At 38.6% G+C, this 20,741-nt stretch overlaps 1 protein-coding gene and 1 long non-coding RNA gene across 21 annotated transcripts in view; both read left to right on the top strand.

The window, feature by feature from the left end:
- The window catches only part of PICALM (phosphatidylinositol binding clathrin assembly protein), a 111,697-nt gene that overhangs the window by 11,022 nt on the left and 79,934 nt on the right, over positions 1–20,741 (top strand). The window lies entirely within an intron of this gene.
- Positions 10,055–16,213, top strand: LOC110741253. The gene is made up of 2 exons (XR_002517148.2): positions 10,055–15,832; positions 16,072–16,213. It is a non-coding gene; the product is annotated as an uncharacterized LOC110741253 (long non-coding RNA).

Below are 20,741 nucleotides of genomic sequence, written 5' to 3' on the forward strand. Positions count from 1 at the left end.
CAGTGGGAATTGCTGAAAGTTTCATCTGAATACATGAAATTTTTAGCAGTGGTTAGGGGAATGGTGCTGGTATTTATAGCCATAAAGTTATTACTTGAAAGCATCCTAGGGACCCAAGTCTTAATCAAGGGGCAGTTTTTCCAAGTAGTGGTTGAGGAAGTTGGGCATGCTTTCCAAAGCTTATTTCCTTACTAAAGATTGCAGATATACTCTGCAAGGGACTTCACAAAATATACCCAATTGTCATATTTTAATGTACATGTTTCTTCTGATTATAGGTCCCACGTGACTATAAGCTCTGAGATCAAGGGTCATCTTTGGGGTTGTGTGTGTGTGCACTTAAAATTTTATGTGCTGGTAATAATTATCTTGTGGATGTTTAAGAAATAGGAATGCGTGCCATATTTTAAATACATCTTATATGCAAAAATTTTAATGTAATCTAAGTATGCCGCAAAAAGTAGATAGCGGGTGTTATTCACACTGCAGAGGATTGGCAAGTCTTTTTGATATACTTCAAACAATTGTTGCAGAAATCCGACTCATGCACTGTATTGAATAATTTGAAACATTAGCATTTAACTAATCCAAAGCTAAAATAAAGAGGAGATTTTGAGGAGAGATGATAAATATATGCAGTTGTCCTTCAGTAGCTGTAGGGGATTGATTCCAGGACCTCCCACAGATAAGAAAATCTAAGGGTGCTCAAATCCCTGATGTAAAATGGCATTGTTTGCATATAACCTATGCACATTCTCTGAATACTTTAAATCATTTCTAGGTTGCTTATAATACCTAATACAATATAAGTGCTACGTGAATAGTTGTTATACTGTATTGTTTAGGAAATAATGACAAGGAAAAAAGTCCGTGCATGTTTAATAGAGATGCTTTTTTTGGTATATTTTCAATTCGTGATTGAATCCATGATAATGGAACCCATTGATATGGAGGGTTAGCTGTGTGTACATATACACACACACACACCCCACACACATAATTATTTATTTATTTTTATTTATTTATTTATTTATTTTTGAGACAGATTCTTACTCTGTTGCCCAGGCTGGAGTGCAATGGCGCGATCTCGGCTCCTGCAGCCTCCGCCTCCTGAGTTCAAGTGATTCTCCTGTCTCAGCCTCCCAAGTAGCTGGGATTACAGGTGCGAGCCACCAGGCCCAGCTAATTTTTGTATTTTTAGTAGAGACAGAGTTTCACCATGTTGGTCAGGCTGGTCTTGAACTCCTGACCTCATGATCCGCCCACCTCGGCCTCCTAAAGTGCTGGGATTACAGGCCTGAGCCACCACTCCTGGCCTCACACACATAATTTTCTTTTTTGCAATTTTTTATTTTTATTTTTTTCCCTTTTAGAGTACACATTTTTTTTGCAATTTTAAAATTGAGACATAATCTACATAACATAAAATTCAGTTTTAAAGTAGAGAATTCAGTGTTATTTAGTATGTTCACAGTGTTGTGTGCAACCATCCCCATTATGTAATTCTAGAACATTTTCCATCACCCAAGAAAGAGATCCTGTATCTGTTAACAGTCACTCCTAAGCTGTCCTCTGCCCCCGTGCAACCATTAATCCACTTTCTATCTACGAATTTTTCTGTTCTGCACATTTCATATTAATGGAATCATACAATATGTTGCCTTTTCTTCCTGGCTTCTTTCAGTTATAATGTTTTAAAGGTTTATCCTTGTAGCACATATCAGTACTTTATTCATTTTTATAGGTGAATAATACTCCCTTGTATAGATATCCACATTTCATTTATATTTTCATTAGTTGGTGGACACTTGGGTTGTTTAGCCATTTGGGCTATGAAGAATGATACTGCTATGAACATTCATATACAAGTTTTCATGTGAACGTATTTTCAATTCCCTTAGGTATATATCTAGGAGTAAAATTGCTGGTTTATATGGTGATTCTGTTTAACTTTTTGAGGAACTACCAAACTGTTTTCCACAGCAGTGACGCCGTTTTACATTCCCATTAGCAATGTATGAAGGTTCCTATTTCTCCCCCATTTTCTTGCCAAACTTGTGATTTTCAGGAATTTTGTTTTTTGATTTTTAAAAAATAGTCATCCTAGTAGGTGTGAAGTGTTATGTCATTGTGACTTTGGTTTCCATTTCCCTAATGGTTAATGCTGTTTAGCATTTCTTTATGTGGTTATTGACTATTTGTATATCTTTGGGAAAATATCTATTCAAGATATTTTGCCTGTTTTAAAATTTGATCTTTATGTATTCTGGATACCGGAAGAGTACTTAACATACTTCACATACTAGATCTTTATATGATTTGTAATTTTTTCCCCATTCTGTGGCTTGGCTTGTCACTTTCTTGGTAAAATGTCTTTTAATACACAAAAGTTTTAAATTTTCAAGTCTAATTTTTCAGGATTTTTCTTTTTTTTTTTTTTTTTTTTTTCCAGACAGAGTCTTGTTCTGTCACCCAGGCTAGAGTGCCGTGATGCAATCTTGGCTCACTGCAACTTCGCCTCCGGAGTTCAAGTGATCCTCCTGCCTTAGCCTCCCAAGTAGATGGGACTACAGGCGTATGCTACCGTGCTGGCCAAGTTTTTGTATTTTTAGTAGAGACGGGGTTTTACCATGTTGGGCAGGCTGGTCTTGAACTCCTGACCTCAAGCGATCCACCCACCTCAGCCTCCCAAAATGCTGGGATTACAGATGTGAGCCATCACACTGTCACCCAGCCTCTGATTTTTTTGATTGTGCTTTTGATTTATCTAAGAAATCGTTGACTGATTCAAGGTTGTGCACATTTACACCTGTTTCCTTCTAAGAGTTTTAGGAAGAAATTTTAGCTCTTAGATTTAAGATTAATCAATTTTGGGTTGACTTTTTGTATATGGTATGAAGAAACATGTTTACATTAAGGAAAACCAAAGATATTTGAGTTTTTAATCTTTTGAAGTTGACATGGAATACAACTCTGCTACCTCTGTGTCATGTTGAAATGGAATTGTGCAGGAGAAAAATGTTACTTGATGGCAATCTCCAGGATTACTGGGCATAGTTTGGTGATGGATAACTGGAATTATTTGGGTCAGACATTCTTTCAGCTGGATGAACCACTTAATCTGATCCAGTGTATATTTTTTACATTTTCAGAATAGTCTTAGATATATGAAGAAGGTAACAAATAGTTGCATGACTGTGAATAAGTTGTTTTGTCCACAAAGAATAGTGTCATTGTATGTTTCCATAGTATCTTTTTATTTTTATTTTTATTTTTGAGATGGAGATTTGCTCTTGTTGCCCAGGCTGGAGTGTAATGGCACGATTTAGGCTCACTGCAACCTCTGCCTCCTGGGTTCAAGCAATTCTCCTGCCTTAGCCTCCCAAGTAGCTGGGATTACAGACGTGTGCCACCACACATGGCTAATTTCGTATTTTAGTAGAGACGGGGTCTCACCATGTTAGCCAGGCTGGTCTCAAACTCCTGACTGACCTCAGGTGATCCACCCATCTCAGCCTCCCATAGTCCTGAGATTACAGGCATGAGCCACCACATCCAGCCAGCAAGCAATTGTTTAAAGGTAGATTTTTGCCAACATAAAAAAAAAATCATATTTTTTTTGGAGTGCTAAGGAAAAATGGTGACAGTCCAGAAAATATTATAAAGATGAGTGGGCCGGGCACAGTGGCCCACGCCTATAATCCCAGCACTTTGGGAGGCCAAGGTGAGTGGATAACCTGAGGTCAGGAGTTCGAGACCAGCCTGACCAACATGGAGAAACCCCCACAGCCCGAGCAACAAGTATGGAACTCCGTCTCAAAAAAAAAAAAAAAAAAAAAAGAAACACTTGATTCTTACCTTAAAAAGAGCCTGAGATCTAATAGTGCAAAATGTGCAAACTAATAATTGATTGTAGTACATTGAGGTAAATGCATAATAACTTTTTACATAAAGATCAAATAGGAAAGAGTAACTTTGAAGGAGGTTAGTAAAGACTTCACAGAGGAGGTAACAGGAACTTTAAGGATAAATGGTGATTTGCAGATGATAAGCAGTGACATGGGACAAAAAAGCACTTTATGGTGTGTTTGTGGGAAACTGAATAGTTTTGTGTGGTAGAATGCAAAGTGTTAATGGGAGTAAGGGGAGATGAGACTGGAGAGGGAACCCTTAAAGGAGCAGGAGTTGTCTTGATAGACTCTGGGCTCCTCAGTGCCATCCTCCATCTTCATTTTAGAGCCCTCCTTTCTCTCATTTATTAGCTGCTTCCCTAGCTTTAGATACCAGTGCTGTGAAACTAGCAATGTATTTTTTCCTTTTCACACAGTTTGTAGTGGGGTTGTTGAGAAGAATAGGAAAGAAGGAATGCATGATTCTGCTGGCACATGTGCAGGGGGCTCAGTATACCTTACCATCCAAAATTGGACCTCTGAATGTTATTATACATAATGTTTGGGTCTGCAAATAACTAAAATCAGGCATACTGTGAACTCATGGTTTTTGTGGACTTGTCTGAGAATTGAGCTTTTATTGAGTTCTAAATTTATGAATGAACTTAAACACAAACTATCTCATTGGGTGATAGTATGAATACATAAGATTTGTTAAATCAGTTTAAAGTCAGTAAGAATTTTGGTGGCCTGTTTGATTTAATTAGTGACTTATATGTATCTGAAAATGATACATTGTCACTTGTGCATTTTTAAAGCTGGATCTCTACCAAACAAGGCTTTGTTAGTTTTGGCTGGGTACCGTGGCTCATGCCTGTAATTCCAGCACTTTGGGAGGCCGAGGTGGGCAGATTGCTTGAGTCCAGGAGTTTGAGACCAGCTTGGGTGACATAGTGAAATCCCATCTCTACTGAAAATATAAAAATTATTTGGGCATGGTGGCACACGCCTATAGTCCCAGCTACTTGTAAGGCTGAAGTGGGAGGATCACTTGAGTCCAGGAGGCAGAGGTTGCAGTGAGCTGAGGTCATGCCACTGCACTCCAACCTTGGTGACAGCGAGACCCTGTCTCAAAAAAAAGACTTTGTTAGTCTTATAGAAATTAATATGCTCTTTAGCATTACATATTGAGTCTTGTTAAAATAAAACTTTAGACAAATTAAATTTGGCAGTTAATTTGAGCAAAGAAACAATTATGAATTGAGCAGCACCCTGAAGGAGTAAAGGTTTGGAAAGTTCCACCCAGCAATGTGGATAGTCAGGATTTATAGACAGAAAAAGAAGTGATATCTTGACATAGCCTGATTCATTACAGGTCTGCATTTGGGTCCACGTTTGCCTTATTTGGACACGTCTGAGCAGCTTGCAGCTTGTAATTGGCAGAAAACTTAGCTGCTCGGAACAAGACTATACTCAAGTTAGGTTGCAGTTTTACCATACTGAGGTGCAGTTCACTGCTAATGGAAGCAGCTTTAGGCCAAATTTAATTAACAGTGTCACTATTCAGGTCGTGTTGAGATTACTGTGAAATCAAAGTGCAGAAACACTAATCTGTCCTCAGTCTGGTAGGGAAGATGACATATGTAGGTAGCTGTATTGCCAGACAGTGTGAGATAAGTACAGATCAAATGACGTTAAAAATCAGAGGAGTGAGATACTGCTTTTGATAAGGGAAGAGAACTGGACCTTAAATGATAAGTTATTAGGAACACTAGGCATTTCAGGTGGAGGAAAGAGCATGAGCAAACATTTGTAGACAGGAAGCTAAAATTGTGTTTGAGGAACAAAGAAATTTGTAAATGGGGTGCTTTTGGACTGTGAGAGGGACAGGTTGGGTGCAATGAGAAGTATAGTTGGAACAATTGAGGCTAGATTGTGAAGGGAGTATGACTTTTAATTATATGACCTTTAGATACAGCTTTTTGGCTACTGTAGGTCAAGTTGGACCATAGTTAGAGCCAATTTTTCAAAATTACACTTTACCTGTAGTTTCTGCTGCCAGTGTGAAAACAGGAAAGGCAAGGAGTTTTGCTGATCTGGAAGCTGAGGATGAGATTTTGCTGCCTCAAGCTTTTTGTATTAACTTTATCATAGACTGAATGAATGGTGGCAATTACTGAGGTTTGGGGGATTTCCAAGTCTCTAGATTGCACAGGAATCATTGAAGAAGTCTTCTCAACAGAAATAATGTAAACCTAACTTTGATCTGAAAGTAGAAATTTTATAAAAGAAAGGAAACCTTTCAGTCCTCAGGGATTCACAAAATCTGATAAAAATTGGTGTATTAGTCCATTCTCATGCTGCTATGAAGAAACACCCAAGACTGGGTAATTTATAAAGAAAAGAAGTTTAATTGACTCACAGTTCTGCATGGCCAGGGAGGCCTCAGGAAACTTAAAATTATGGCAGAAAGGGAAGCAAACATGTCCTTTTTCACATGATGGCCGGAGAGAGAAGTGCCCCTTGTAAAACCATCAGATCTCATGGGAACTCACTCACTATCTTGAGAACAGCATGGGAGAAACTGCCATGCTGTTTCAATTATCTCCACCTGGTCCCGTACTTCACGTGGGGGTTATTACAGTTCAAGGTGAGATTTGGGTGGGGACACAGAGCCAAACCGTATCAGTTGGTTTAGTTAGGACATAACATACAAAATGGGGAGAATAGCTAACATTTAAGGAGACCTTTTTATGTCTTGGGCAATTGACATGCATTATTAACACAGTATTTATACAAACCTATTCATCAGATAGTCCTATTGGCTCTATTTTCCAGATACTTAAACTAAAACACTACTAGTAAGAAGACACAGAGAATAAATCCAACATTTAGATGGCTCTGAAGAACCTTGACTAGAGGTTACGCAATCTGAAGGGGAGCCTCTTAGCTCACAGAAAACTTATATGGAATGAGATATAGATAGGAGAGAGCTTTTCTTTGAGAAATATAATTTATGTAAATATGTAAGATTACATTTTGAGATGTCAACTTTCTATACTTCTTTTTTTTTTCTTTTTGAGATGGGAGTCTCTGTTGCCCAGGCTAGAGTGCAGTGTTGCAACGTCAGCTCACTGCAACCTCTGCCTCCCAGGATCAAGTGATTCTCCTGCTTCAGCCTCCCAAGTAGCTGGGACTGCGGGTGCATGCTACCATGCCCGGCTAATTTTTTTATTTTTAGTAGAGATGGGGTTTCACCATGTTGGCCAGACTGGTCTGGAACTCCTGACTTCAAGTGATCCGCCCACCTCCGTCTCCCAAAGTGCTGGGATTACAGGAGTGAGCCACCACTTTTATCTTAAGATAAATTTTCCATATGCTTCAAGAGGAATAAGCTCTAACTGGAATGTAGGGTACGGACCCTAGCTCCATATGACCTCACAAAAATCCGCTATGAAAATAGTTTATTTTCTAAATTGCCTTCTTTCTCTGTTATTCTGTGATGCTACAATTGTGTTCCTTTAGCTTTTTTTGTTATAGGCTTGGTCCTTTGGAAACGAATACCAGAGACAGTTTCTCTCTGAGCTTTTGCTTCATTCTCCATTAGAGTATTCCGTCCCATCTACTAGTATATCATTATTTGAAAAACAGTTTGAATTTGCATACCTTATCATTGGTAGGAATAGGTGGCATTGTCTTATGTGATTTTTGTTTTAGGAGGAAATGAGCAACAAAAGTGTGAATTTTCAGCTGGGTGCGGTGGTGCATGCTTGTAGTCCCAGCTACTCAGGTGGCTGAGGTGGCAGTATTTCTTGAGGCCAGTAGTTCGAAGCCACCTTGTACAACATAGCAAGACCACTATCACATGAAAATAATAATAATAATGATAAAACTAATGTTTTTCCAGTGTGTATCTTGGATGTTAAAAAAAAAAAGGGAGTTTCTACCTTTATTAAAAATTGTCTTGTATGTGTTGAGTATTATTCACATTAGGGGGATCAGTTGAGGGTGTATAAGGAGCATCACTAATCCATCACCATTTCTTTATGTTCTACCACAGTGACATAATTTTAAAATTATTAAGTGATGGATTGATGAGTAATTGCTTCACCTTATTTTTTGTCTCTTAATTTTAATTCTTTAGAAACACGGAAATATAAACATTATTATTGTTGCCAGGATCCTTAATTTAATTTGCATGATGGAAGGACTATGTTTCTTAAATTATATGAATGCTGTGTATATGTATTGTAGAATGGGGAATTGCATGTATCTGTTTAATATTAGAACTCTGTAATAGGTCAAGGCTGTATCAGTTTTTGTGGCTATAATTGCTTACACGTTTTTGGCTTACAGCCTTTTGTGCACCAGTGACAACCATTAAGAGCCAAAAAAGTTTGCTTTTACTTGTAGTACATGTACATCTAGTTTTGAGTTATTTGTCAAAAAAGGGTGAACTTTGTTTTTGCCTTTTTTTTTTCTTTTTTTTTGGGCCATTTGTGACTTGAAATTAAGCAACTTACTGATACAATTCTTTTTTTTTTTTTTTTTTTTTTGAGACAGAGTCTTGCTCTGTCGCCCAGGCTGGAGTGCAGTGGCACAATCTCTGCTCACTGCAACCTCCACCTCCCGGGTTCAAGCAATTATCCTGCCTCAGCCTCCTGAGTAGCTGGGGTTATAGGTTCTCACCACTACGCCTGAATAATTTTTGTATTTTGTTTTTAGTAGAGATGGGGTTTTGCCATGTTGGTCTTGAACTTCTGACCTCAGGTGATCCAATCACCTCGACCTCCCAGAGTGCTGGGATTACAGGCGTGAGCCACCTCACCTGGCCTGATGTAGTTTAGAATAATCTTTAGTTGTGTCCGATATGTAGTTTTACCTATCAAACTAGTTTTAATGGTTGGTACTTTTTTATTTTTAACTTCTCTAAGTTCATCTGTCTTCAGATTGGATCTTTGGAAAGGGACGGGCAGAATTTTGGAAGGTAGCATTTCTCTTAGATGAGTAGAAAAGAGGCCAGGCGCGGTGGCTTATGCCTGTAACCCCTGCACTTTGGGAGGCCAAGGCGGTGGATCACCTGAGGTCAGGAGTTCGAGACCAGCCTGGCCAACATGATGAAACCCTGAGATTGCACCACTGCACTCCCGCCTGGGCGACAGAGTGAGACTGTGTCTCAGACAAAAAAAAGAAAAGAAAAGAAAATGAATTTCACTAATTAACAGTTACTGGCTTTATTTCAGGTGAGCTGTCGTGGGGGAATTTGTCTGGCTTTGAGATACAAGGTCAGTTTGAAGATTTATTGATACGTACAAAATGGAGTGGGTTGCTCTGCAATAAATTTGTGTATTAAAACTGAATATCCAAGAGAAAATAAGTTAACAGGATAGTTGCATTTGATCTTTTGGTATGGAACTGGAGTAAAGTTCTGATGATTTGTTCTTTTTTTAAATTTTTTTATTTTTTGAGACAGGCTTGCTTTGTCACCCAGGCTGCAGTGCAGTGGCACAATCTCAGCTCACTGCACTGGGTTCCAGTGATTCTCATGCCTCAGCCTCCCAAGTGGTTGGGATTATAGGTATGCACCCACCATACCTGGCTAATTTTTGTATACTTAGTAGAGACAGGCTTTTGCCATATTGGTCAGGCTGGTCTCGAACTCCTAGCCTCATGTGATCCACTCGCCTCGGTCTTCCAAAGTGCTGGGATTACAGGTGTGAGCCTCTGCACCCAGCCCTCTGATTTGTTCTTTATGTGGTCACTTTGCCTCCCATTTTCAGAATTGGAAGATACACCCACATTATCCTTATTCCCATTTGTACATTTCCTTTTTGAAGTAAAACCAGCTGTTTAATGACTGAGAAGTTACAGTTTAGCAGGCAGTAATTTTTGTTTTGTTTTGTTTTGTTTTGTTTTGAGACCGAGTTTCACTCTTATTGCCCAGGCTGAAGTGCAATGGCACTATCTCGGCTCACCTCAACCTCTGCCTCCCAGGTTCAAGCCATTCTCCTGCCTCAGCCTCCTGAGTAGCTGAGATTACAGGCATGTGCCACCATGCCCGGCTAAATTTTGTATTTTTAGTAGAGCCGGGGTTTCAGCATGTTGGTCAGGATGGTCTGGACTTCCTGATCTTGTGATCTGCCCACCTCAGTCTCAAAAGTGCTGGGATTACAGGCGTGAGCCACTGAACCTGGCCTATTTTTCTTTTCTTAACATTAGCTTTAGTAATTTTTCTTCACAGAACTATGTATTTGTGTATTTGTTATCAGGTTTGGAATTTGTGTTGGGTATTAATATAAAGTCTTAGACTTTATAGAGTATAAACCCTCTTTTATTTTTGTTCATCGTATTCTTGCAAAATATTATTTTGACTTGGTGACCTAGAGTGGATCAAGGCACTATCTTCAAGTGGTTTCTATAGATTAGCCTATCCTAGAAACACTGCCTGACATAGCTCATTAGCAATGAAAAAAAGCCGTAGGTGCTAACTTAAAAATTAGCTATAGAATTGCAACTGGCAGCAAAGTTAGAAAGCTATTTATAGAGCAGCTTGGAATACTAAGATACTCCTTGACTGCATGAAGGTGCAGTGCAAGGAGAGAACCATTTCTTCCCATCAGGAGATTGGAATCCTTTTTTTTTTTTTTTTTAAACGGAGTTTTGGTCTTGTTTCTCAGGCTGTAGTGCAGTGGCGTGATCTCGACTCACTGCACCCTTTGCCTCCCGAGTTCAAGAGATTCTCCTGCCTCAGCCTCCCAGGTAGCTGGGATTACAGGTGCCTGCCACCATGCCTGGCTAATTTTTTATATTTTTAGTAGAGATGGTGTTTCACCCCGTTGTTGGCCAGACTGGTCTCGAACTCCTGACCTCCGGTGATCTGCCCACCTCAGCTTCCCAAAGTGCTGGTATTACAGGCATGAGCCACTGCCCCGAGCTGGAAACCTTTTAAGGGAGAAACTTACTAATAAGTTGCTTCCTGTCCTTGGGCTTATAGACTTAATCTAGAATTGATTTTTCTTTGACTTTCTTCATCAGAGTTATGTTTTCGTAACTTAATGACTAACCAAGAATGTGTTTTAACTGTTGAAGCCCCTTTTAATATAGTTTACCCCTTCTGCTATTACTTAGAATTGATAGTAATTAATCTCTAGGGCAAAAGATGACTGGAAAATTGCTCTGGGTTCTTCTTATATAACATCATATAAGACCTGTTCATCTAAAATCTGGTGAGTTTGATTTAGTTTGTTTTCTGGCATTGTTGGCTTCTTTAAGCTTGCTTATAAATTAAGGCTTGCAGTTTGAGTCATTCGGAGATGGGGAATGCCCAGAACTTTCGCATCTTGTGAACTTGAGTTGAATAATGTGTCTCTTTCCTCATAGTCTGTCAACTTTAGTTCATTGTAGCCACAAAGAAGATGATGATGCCAATGAGGATATACTAAACCAGAAAAGAGGTGGCCTACTGTGTATGCTAGGCATTAGATTTTTTAGAACTAAACACAACACTGAATTTGTGAAAATGTGTGGAGTTTAAAATAATCAGAGAAAATGATAACCAGTCTCACTCAGACCACATGGAAATGAGGGGAGAATGTGTGTGTGTTGGGAATGTGTATCTTCATCTGTCCCGCTAGTGGAAAGGTTACTGTTTGAAAAATGTAGTTCCAACACAGCCACTAGTTTGTGCTACTTTAGACAAGTATTTAAATCTTTACAATGGAGATGTTATAACAGCATTCCTTGCCTTGGCACAAGGATGTTGTTAAATTGGAAGACTAAGGATATGAACGAATTTTGTAATGTATAAAGAAATGTTGGCCAAGCACAGTGGCTCATGCCTGTATTCCCAGGACTTTGGGTGGCCAAAGCAGGAGGATCACTTAAGGTCAGGAGGTTGAGATCAACCTGGGCAACATAGTGAGACCTTGTATCTATAGAAAATTTAAAAATTAGCTGAATGTGCTGGCATGTACTTGTAGTCCCAGCTACTCCAGTCTGGGTGACAAAGCAAGGCCCTGTCTTTATTAAGAAAGAAATCATATGTGCATTATAAAGATTTTGCCACTCTTAAGATTGAGTGCAATGATCTGTGGTAACACTTCCCAGTTGATGAAGAAATTGGACATTAGATACTGAAGGTTTTGCAGCAGTAATTGAGTTTGAGGTATTTTCATAACGCTGTATTGGAAAGGTGATAGAGGAATTGTCTCCTAAAATGAGGGAAAACGTGAATACAAAATGATGGTGAGAAAGAAATAAAAGTATTTGTAATGGTGCTTTAAAGCTTTAAAAGCTTTAGGGTACTTTTAAAGTACCCTAAATATATTACCTTACTCAACCAAGATGTTGTGAAAATTAAGTGTCAATCCTGTTTTTTAAATGTTGAAATGGAAACTGAGTGACTAATTAACATGCCTGAAATCACAATGGTGAATCATGAATCTCGAATTTGATTCTAGATTTTTTTGCTCATTCTGATGTGTTGCCTAGTCCTGTTACAGTACAGTTGTAGAAATGGATGGGACCATGCATGGAAGCCGGAGGGTCTAGAGCAGAACTTCAGTGATGGCAAGTTAAAATCTTCATCATCAGTATTTGAAGCAGAGATTGAAAATGAATAGCGCTTAGGACAGACTATCAAATAAATGTGAGCCAGAAGATTTTTAATGGGGGAAATTAACTTTAATGAAATATCTTATAGAAAGAGCTAAAGACAAGACACCTGCCAATCCCAGTCACTCTGGAGTGTATCTAATATAGGAATGAAAATAAAAACGAGTTAACATTCTCCAGTGTTTGTCAAGTTTAAAGAGATTAACTTGAAAAGTAGTAGTTGGGTAGAAGGTTTATTTGAAGATCCTTTGGCATCATAGCAAAAAAAAGTTGGTGAAAGATTGGTACTGTAGAATGATGGGAGAAAGATGATTATATTTCCCTTCCAACTTGTCTAGACCACTTAAAATTTATATTACTTTCTCACACAAGCCAAGATAAGGATAAACTCTTTAAGAAATTTAGGAGACTCTTCATACATCCATTTGTAGATAGAATGTGGTTTTGAAAATAAATGGGATATTATCTAAATATAGATCTATATAAAATTTTATAATTCCTTTTAAGAAAGGCATTTGTCAGGAAGTGAAGTCAGACTTTTTAATGCTCAGAAATAGGTGAATGTGGGTTATATGGAGTCTTTTTTTTTTTTTTTTAATTTCAAGACAGGGCCTTACTATGTTGCCTAGGCTGGAGTTCAGTGGCTATTCACAGTTGTCATCATTGGATACTACAGCCTCAAACTCCTGGGCTGAAGTGATCCACCCACCTGACCTCCTGAGTAGCTGGGACTACAAGTGCATACCACTGTACCCTGCTAGGAATCTTGTAAGAACAATTGTATGGTTATGAGGTGTATGAGGATAGAGATATTTTTTGTCTTGGTGATTATTTCTTCTTGTAGAATACTCCTAGTGATTTTTCCTTCTTGTAGAAACTTAAAGGCTTAAGATTAAACTTATTAGGAAAAATAACTTTGGCTTTATTTTGTAGTGATTTATTAATGGCTTTATTTTATAGTGATATATTAATAATGTATTGAAATAGCTAATATTTTCCACTTACAGAGTATTATTTCAAAATTTTAAACCACGTAGATAGGTTATTATTTGGTGCTACATCCGCCATTACTGCAGTTGATTTCCAGCAGTTTGAAAAAAGACTTTTCAGAAATGACTTTCACTTGTTACTCAGTGGCTTACGGTAGCGGTCCCCAACCTTTTTGGCAAGAGGAGTGGTTTCATGGAAGACAGATTTTCCACAGACTGGCAGGAGATGTGTGGAGGGATGGTTTCGGGATGAAACTGTTCCACCTCAGGTCATCAGGCATTAGATTCTCATAAGGAGTGCACAACCTAGATCTCTTGCATGTGCAATTCACAATAGGGTCCGCGCTCCTATGAGAGTCTAATGCCCCCACTGATCTGGAGCTCAGGCAGAAATGCTTGCTAGCTCACCAGCCACTGTATGGCCCAGTTCCTAACAGGTCACAAACCAGTAACGGTCCACAGCCTGGGGGTTGGGAGCTCCTGGCTTATAGGGTCTTCAGATGCTTACTAGCTACAGGTATGTCACTTAATCAGATGTAATAAATGGCTGGTGTAATTTTGACTCACTTAAAGTGAAGAGATTGTTTTAATTGTGAAGCATGTGAATAAATAAATGAGATTTCTGCTGTCTCTAGTACTATATACGTAAAACTGGAGGCTTTGCAAAATTACCAAGAGACAGTCCCGTTTGATGTGTCTTTGGTTTGGCACGGGTGGAGCAGACATGTGAGATACAGCATGAATGGGAGGCCTTCACACTTGCTCACTGTGTGGAGGGTGGTAGTTGATCATGATGGTCAGTTCCATAGTCCTCCAGGCCACTGGTGACATACTACCATTGTTGCCATAATTCTCAAAAGTCATTTTATGTGGGGCACCTTCCTAGCAACCTCCCCTAAACACATAGCTCCATCCCTCCCAAGAGCTGAGAAATTCTTAGCACTTGCCACCGTCTGACATATATTTGTTCATTTGTGTACTGATTACATTCCTCCCATTAGTATATAAGCTCCATGATGTTAATAGAAACTTTGTCCACTATTGTATATTTCTAACTCCTAAGACACTATTGGCATATTATAGTATGCAGTTAATACTAGAATAAATGGGATTTCTGTTTTTTCTTACTGAGGTTTGCAAAGCTTCATGAAGGTAGAATATAAAGATTCTCATTGTTCTATGTGCATTGGGGACGTGGAACGGAACTTGTGTTTTTTGAGTGAGGGAGACTCTGGCAGAGAGTCTAACTGCAATCCATTATTCCCTGTGACTGGGCAGAATTTAAACATTTTAAGAGAAGATATGAAAAAAATCTTCTGAATTCCTACTTTATTTTTAGACATGGGTTTGGCTATTAACGAATAACTTTAACCTACCTACAGGGAAGGCTTTTTCCCTGTTACCCTTCTCTCTCCTGGATCTTATGAGTGGAGAAATGGGCCTTTGTTTCACTTACAAATCCACAAATATTTATACTGTCATGTGAACACATGTTTAAGGCGCTGTGTCACACATTGTGGAAGTTACAAAGAGACAGGATTCCTGAGAATTTAACAAAGTTGAGAATGAGTGTTATTGATTAAAACAAAAATGGGACATTTAGGTTACCGTTGAGACCGTGTTTTTGTTTTTTGAATGTGAGATGTTTTTGGACACAGGTGAAAAATTCTGATGTCTCTAACTCCCCCAGAAAACCTTAGATTGATTTTTCTGAGAAGTTCGTGAATGATTTGCATAGAGATTTTCTTTGAGGTTAAGAAATTAGGTGAGTTTCCCAGGGTGAAAAAAACAGGAGCAGAGATTATTGTTAAAAAATGGTCATGAGTAGAGGGGTTAGAGGACAAAGTAGGCAGAATAGAAGCGTGTTTGTGTTTTAAGGAGACTGAGAAAGAACCAGAATATAACACTCATAAAAGGAAAATGCAAATGCACTGTGAATAGCTGCTACTGGTAGTGTATTAATTTCTTAGCTACATGTAAACTTTTATTAGAGTGCTTATAACTGAGGTGATGTGTAATATGTTATCCAAACTTGGGTGATCTCTTTTAAGAGTGAGAGGGTGTACTATCCAAATGGGACATTGGGACGACGGGTGTGAACCAGGACTGTTCTAGCAAAACCAGGACGGTTGGTCATTCCTAACTAATAACGTACTTTTCTCCAGACTTAGTCCCAATTCCTTTAACCTCCTCAGATAATGTTTTTTCCTTTATAGTACTCTGATCTGCACTTGCAGAGCCTCTCAATTGTTGCTTTCTTTTTCCCTGCCTTGTTGGAAAGAAAGGAGAATTTTTCTGCCCCCACCCTGGACCCTGCTTGGGTTCACAGCATTGGTGGAGGTAAGTAGTACTCACAGTGTATTATTAGTTGACTTTTGTTTTGCTTAGGAAATGAGATTTCTGTATTTTTCTGATCCAGTACTAGGTTTTTTTTTGTTTGTTTTTTGAGAGTCCTGATTATATTTAACTGGGCTAATGAACTATTAGTTAAGTTCTTAGCATGTAATACAAAAAAGTGTTTGTAATTTTGGCATTTGTTCTTAAATTACTTGATACTTAATATGTTTTCTTTCTTATAGGTGGGGTTGTCATTGTGAAACTTAAGATCTTCAAAGAAGAGAATGTAATTTATACTGTGGATATGTTATTTTTTCATGTTGGAGCACTGTAATGCTTTTGTTTTGCTTTCTTATTCAGTTTAAATAAAATTTTTAATTCTTATATTAAGTGATGAGTTTTTATTCCATTAAGTAGCTTTTTATTGTCTTGCATTTCTGATAAATTAAAAAGTGACATAGAAGTAATATTTGAGGTGGTGCTTACCAAAATATGATTTTCCTCATCCTTTACAGTAATCCTTATTTGGAATCTGGGATGGGCCTAAGGTATCTAGTTTTGAAAATCACCAACTTACCTGAGTACTAGAATGGAATCCTAAACAATCTCAGATTTAAGGATGTGGTTTACAGATGAGCCTGAATGCATCTGTGTTCCTACCAAGGTCCTATTGTTCCTCTGTACAGTCTGCCATCTAGTGGTAGGAATGCAGAGTCTACCAGAATGCCAAGGGAAAGCTCTAGGTTTACACTTTTTTATATTAAGAAGGCTTGTGTAGTAATTTAAAACATGTTGATAATCAGAGGAATGGGGATGAACAACTCTTTCACTTGAAAATACAAGTCAGTGGCAGTGAAGTCGAGAGTATCCCAAGAGTACGTTTTTATATAGAGCGTTTTCATGACTTAAACTTTCCACTTTTGTTCTAAGAGTTTTTGTATTTATGACATTAGTGGGTAAAGAGACAAATGAAAAATAATTTTAAGAGACAGTAGATTGAACTAATTTGAAAAATATGTTTTCAGTGTTGATTAAAATTTTAGAGCAATTACATAATGACTTCATTTAAAACAATTTAATTTGCACTTTTAAAATTAAAGTTCGGACAGTTCAGTAAATTTGACTTGGGTTCAACCATGACTTAAGAGTCTAAATTTCAGATATATATTAATATGTAGTATCTTAGGGGTTTGCTTTGTGTACCTAGCTCTATCTGAATTCGTTCTTCTCTACATATTCTCTTTTCAGTTCCTCATCTTTCCTGTGCCACAAATAAAAAGGATGTCAGTCCTTTCTCTGCCAGGAAAATGCCTTTTAAAAAATCTCTTCTGTGTTCTGTTCTTGAAGTAGAGGCTTTTTATTGAGGCAGTTCATCATATCACTATAGTGGCAGGAGGAGGAATATGGTGGTATAAACTTGAAAAAACAATTATGCTACTCTCTAGATGGCTAATTTTTTTTTCTGAATTATCGCTGCACTAAAGCATAGACTAAATAGAATATTGTTGCTTTCTACAGATGTCTTCTAAGTTAAATTTCATTTATTAGGATTCATTTAATAAATATTTAAGGTGTACCCTGCTAGGTGCTGGCAATTTGAGGATGAAGAAGACGTGGTACTGCCTTTAGTGAGCTCTCTCATGGGAGAGACTGATATATGAGCTAGTAATTGTAATGAAGTGTGAAAAGTGCTGTAACTGTTGTATGATAAGAGAGTATGAAATTGAAACCAGGGAAAATTTGCTTTCCCTTCCAAAATAATCACCTGCTCTTTTTTCCATCTCTGAATCTTATACATACAGATTACAATCACCACAATGTATTGTGAGGCTGTATCTTTACCCCCAAAGACCTCAGTTTCGTAGGGAAGAAATTTTGCTTCTTCTCAGCTTTGTATATCTAGATATTTGGCATCAGTAGGTGAATCAGTCAGTTGTTGGTTTGAGCTGTATGCAGGTCATTTCCAGCAAAAGGGATAGCTCTGAAAGTGTGTGGCTTCATCCTTTATCTCACTTTAAGCATTTTGGAATATATACACACACTTAAACATATATACACATACGCTGTATGTACCTGAATGTAAGGTAACCCCAAATATAAAGCAAGCCTGCATTTTCCCACTGAGACATTGACAGCCCCTCAAGTTTTATTTATTTTACCTATTTAAATATATAAATGTTAGGGATATAGATGAAGCAGTCAGCCTCGTAATATTGAAACTCACTAGTGAGAATATATATGAAAAATTACTATAAAAAGTAATCTGGCTGAATGCGATGGCTCACATCTGTAGTAATCCCAGCACTTTGGGAGGCCGAGGCAGGAGGATCCCTTGAGCCCAGGAGTTCGAAACTAGCCTGGGCAACAAAGGGAGACCACGTCTCCATAAAAATAAATAAATAAATTTTTAAAAAATTATTAGAAAAGTAATCTATGATTTTAAAATAGTGATTTCTTTTCCTGATTCATATATACCTCACCACATAACATTTGACTCATTTTATATTCGTGCATATCTTGGATATTTTGTGTTTTTTGGTCATCCACAACCCCCTTTTTAAAGTTATATAACTTCTTTCCTTTTGTGTAAGATCTAATTTACATTAGAAATTTTTTCACAGGGTATCACCATCCATTCTTGTAACACTGATAGTTTGTTTCTTTCGTTCCTCATGTGTATTTCTGATCTCTGCAACATAAGTTTATTTTGTTGTTTTTTAAAGTGTTCTGAAGACACCCAACACAATTATGCAATTATGTGGTATATATCCCCAGGAATACTTACATCTGTTAAATTTTTTATTTCTTCATAAGCACCTGAAACTAGCATTGATGGAGGTCTTTTCAGGTTATCTTCTTTAGAAGGAACTTTGTTAAAATAAACAGATCAGATAATGAGATGATTTGTGAAGACTTAGGGCAGTTTTTCTGTTGAATAGTTTTTGGAGTGGGAAAGTGCTCTCATTTTACCTGGCAGTTTTACAAATGGTAGAATTATTTTTACATTTCTGGTGGGGGGAGGGTTGCCTTTTTACATTTATTTTTTTTATAGACACAGAATTTCACTGTGTTTCCCAGGCTGGAGTGCAGTGGCCGTTCACAGGCATGATTATAGTACATTGCAGCCTTGAACTCCTGGGCTCAAGGGATCCTCCTGTCAGCCTTCCAAGTAGCTGACTACAGGTGCATGTCACCATGTTCTACTCTATTTTTACATTTTCTAATTTTTACGTGTGTGAATCTTAGTCCATTCATGTTGCTAAGAACACGGTGACAGAAATAGCATATCTAGTTTTGCTAATACACTGATTTTTTTCCTACAGCTGCACTTTTTTTTTTTTGAGATGGAGTCTAACTCTGTTGCCCAGACTAGAGTGCAGTGGTGTGATCTTGGCTCACCACAACCTCTGCCTCCCAGGTTCAAGTTATTCTCCTGCCTCAACCTCCCAAGTAGTTGGGATTACCGTCATGTGTCACCACGTCCAGCTAATTTTTGTATTTTTATTAGAGATGGGGTTTCACCATGTTGGCCAGGCTGGTCTCAAACTCCTGACCTTGAGTGATCCGCCCTCCCTGGCCCCCAACATACTGGGATTATAAGCATGAGCCACTGCACCCGGGTTTTTATTTATACGTTAAGATAGGACTTTGACTTACCTTCCCCCACTCCCGAGATGGAGTCTCGCTCTGTTGCCCAGACTAGAGTGCAGTGGTGCGATCTCAGCTCACTGCGACCTCCGCCTCCTGGGCTCAAGCAGTTCTCTGCGTCAGCTTCCCAAGTAGCTGGGATTACAGGCGCCCGCCACCACGCTTGTCTAATTTTTGTATTTTTGGTAGAGATGGGATTTCACCATCTTGGCCAGGCTGGTCTTGAACTCCTGACCTCGTGATCTACCCGCCTCGATCTCCCAAAGTACTGGGATTCCAGATGTGAGCCATCCTGCCTGGCCAGGACTTTGACTGACTTTGAGTGTGGGGTCTGGAGATTCCTTAAGGCTCATTTACCATTGTGAGAGATTGAACTTGTGTTCAAAATACTTCTGGCATAGTGGCTGCCAAATTCTGAGCTACTTTACCATGCAAGTCTTATTCTTTTTTTTTTGTTTGTTTAATTTTTTTCTGATGGAATCTTGCTCTGTTGCCCAGGCTGGATTGCTATGGCTGTAATCTCAGCTCCCTTTAACCTCCGCCTCCTGGGTTCAAGCGATTCTCCTGTCTCAGCCTCCCAAGTAGCTGGGATTACAAGTGTGTGCCACCACACCTGGCTAATTTTTGTGTTTTTAGTAGAGACGGGGTTTCACCATATTGGCCAGGCTGGTCTCGAACTCCTGACCTCAAGTGATCTGCCCACCTCAGCCTTCCACAGTGTTGGGATTATAGGCGTAAGCCTCCACGCCCGGCCCAGCAACTCTTATTCTTGTACTACCTCTTCCTCATGTCCTTGAGGAGATAAAGAATGTGTCATGGCTCTCCTTTCTGCGTTGATCATGATGATGTTCTAAAGGGTGTGGGATAAATTACAATACAGAATTGGTGTGTGCTGTGTGATATGTAAGGTACTGAGATTAGTTTATGGAAGTAACTTACAGTTCCTTTATAAATTATTTTTCACTAACTCTTCATATATGACATAGTTGCTGAATCATTTTGGAAGTGTTCAATTCTTTATGCATCACCTTGTATTTGGTCAAATACAGTATATACAAGAAAATATTACACATGTACAACTTTTTTTTTTTAGACAAGGTCTTGCTGTGTTGTCCAAGTTGGAGTGCAATGTCGTGATCACAGTTCACTGTAACCTTTAACTCTTAGGCTCAAGCTATCCTCCTGCCTCCCGCCTCCCGCCTCCCGCCTCAACCTCCACTACAAGCGCTAATTTAAAAAGAAGTTTTGGGGCTGGGTGCGGTAG

Source organism: Papio anubis, chromosome 12 (assembly GCF_008728515.1).
Source record: "Papio anubis isolate 15944 chromosome 12, Panubis1.0, whole genome shotgun sequence".
NCBI lineage: Eukaryota > Metazoa > Chordata > Mammalia > Primates > Cercopithecidae > Papio > Papio anubis.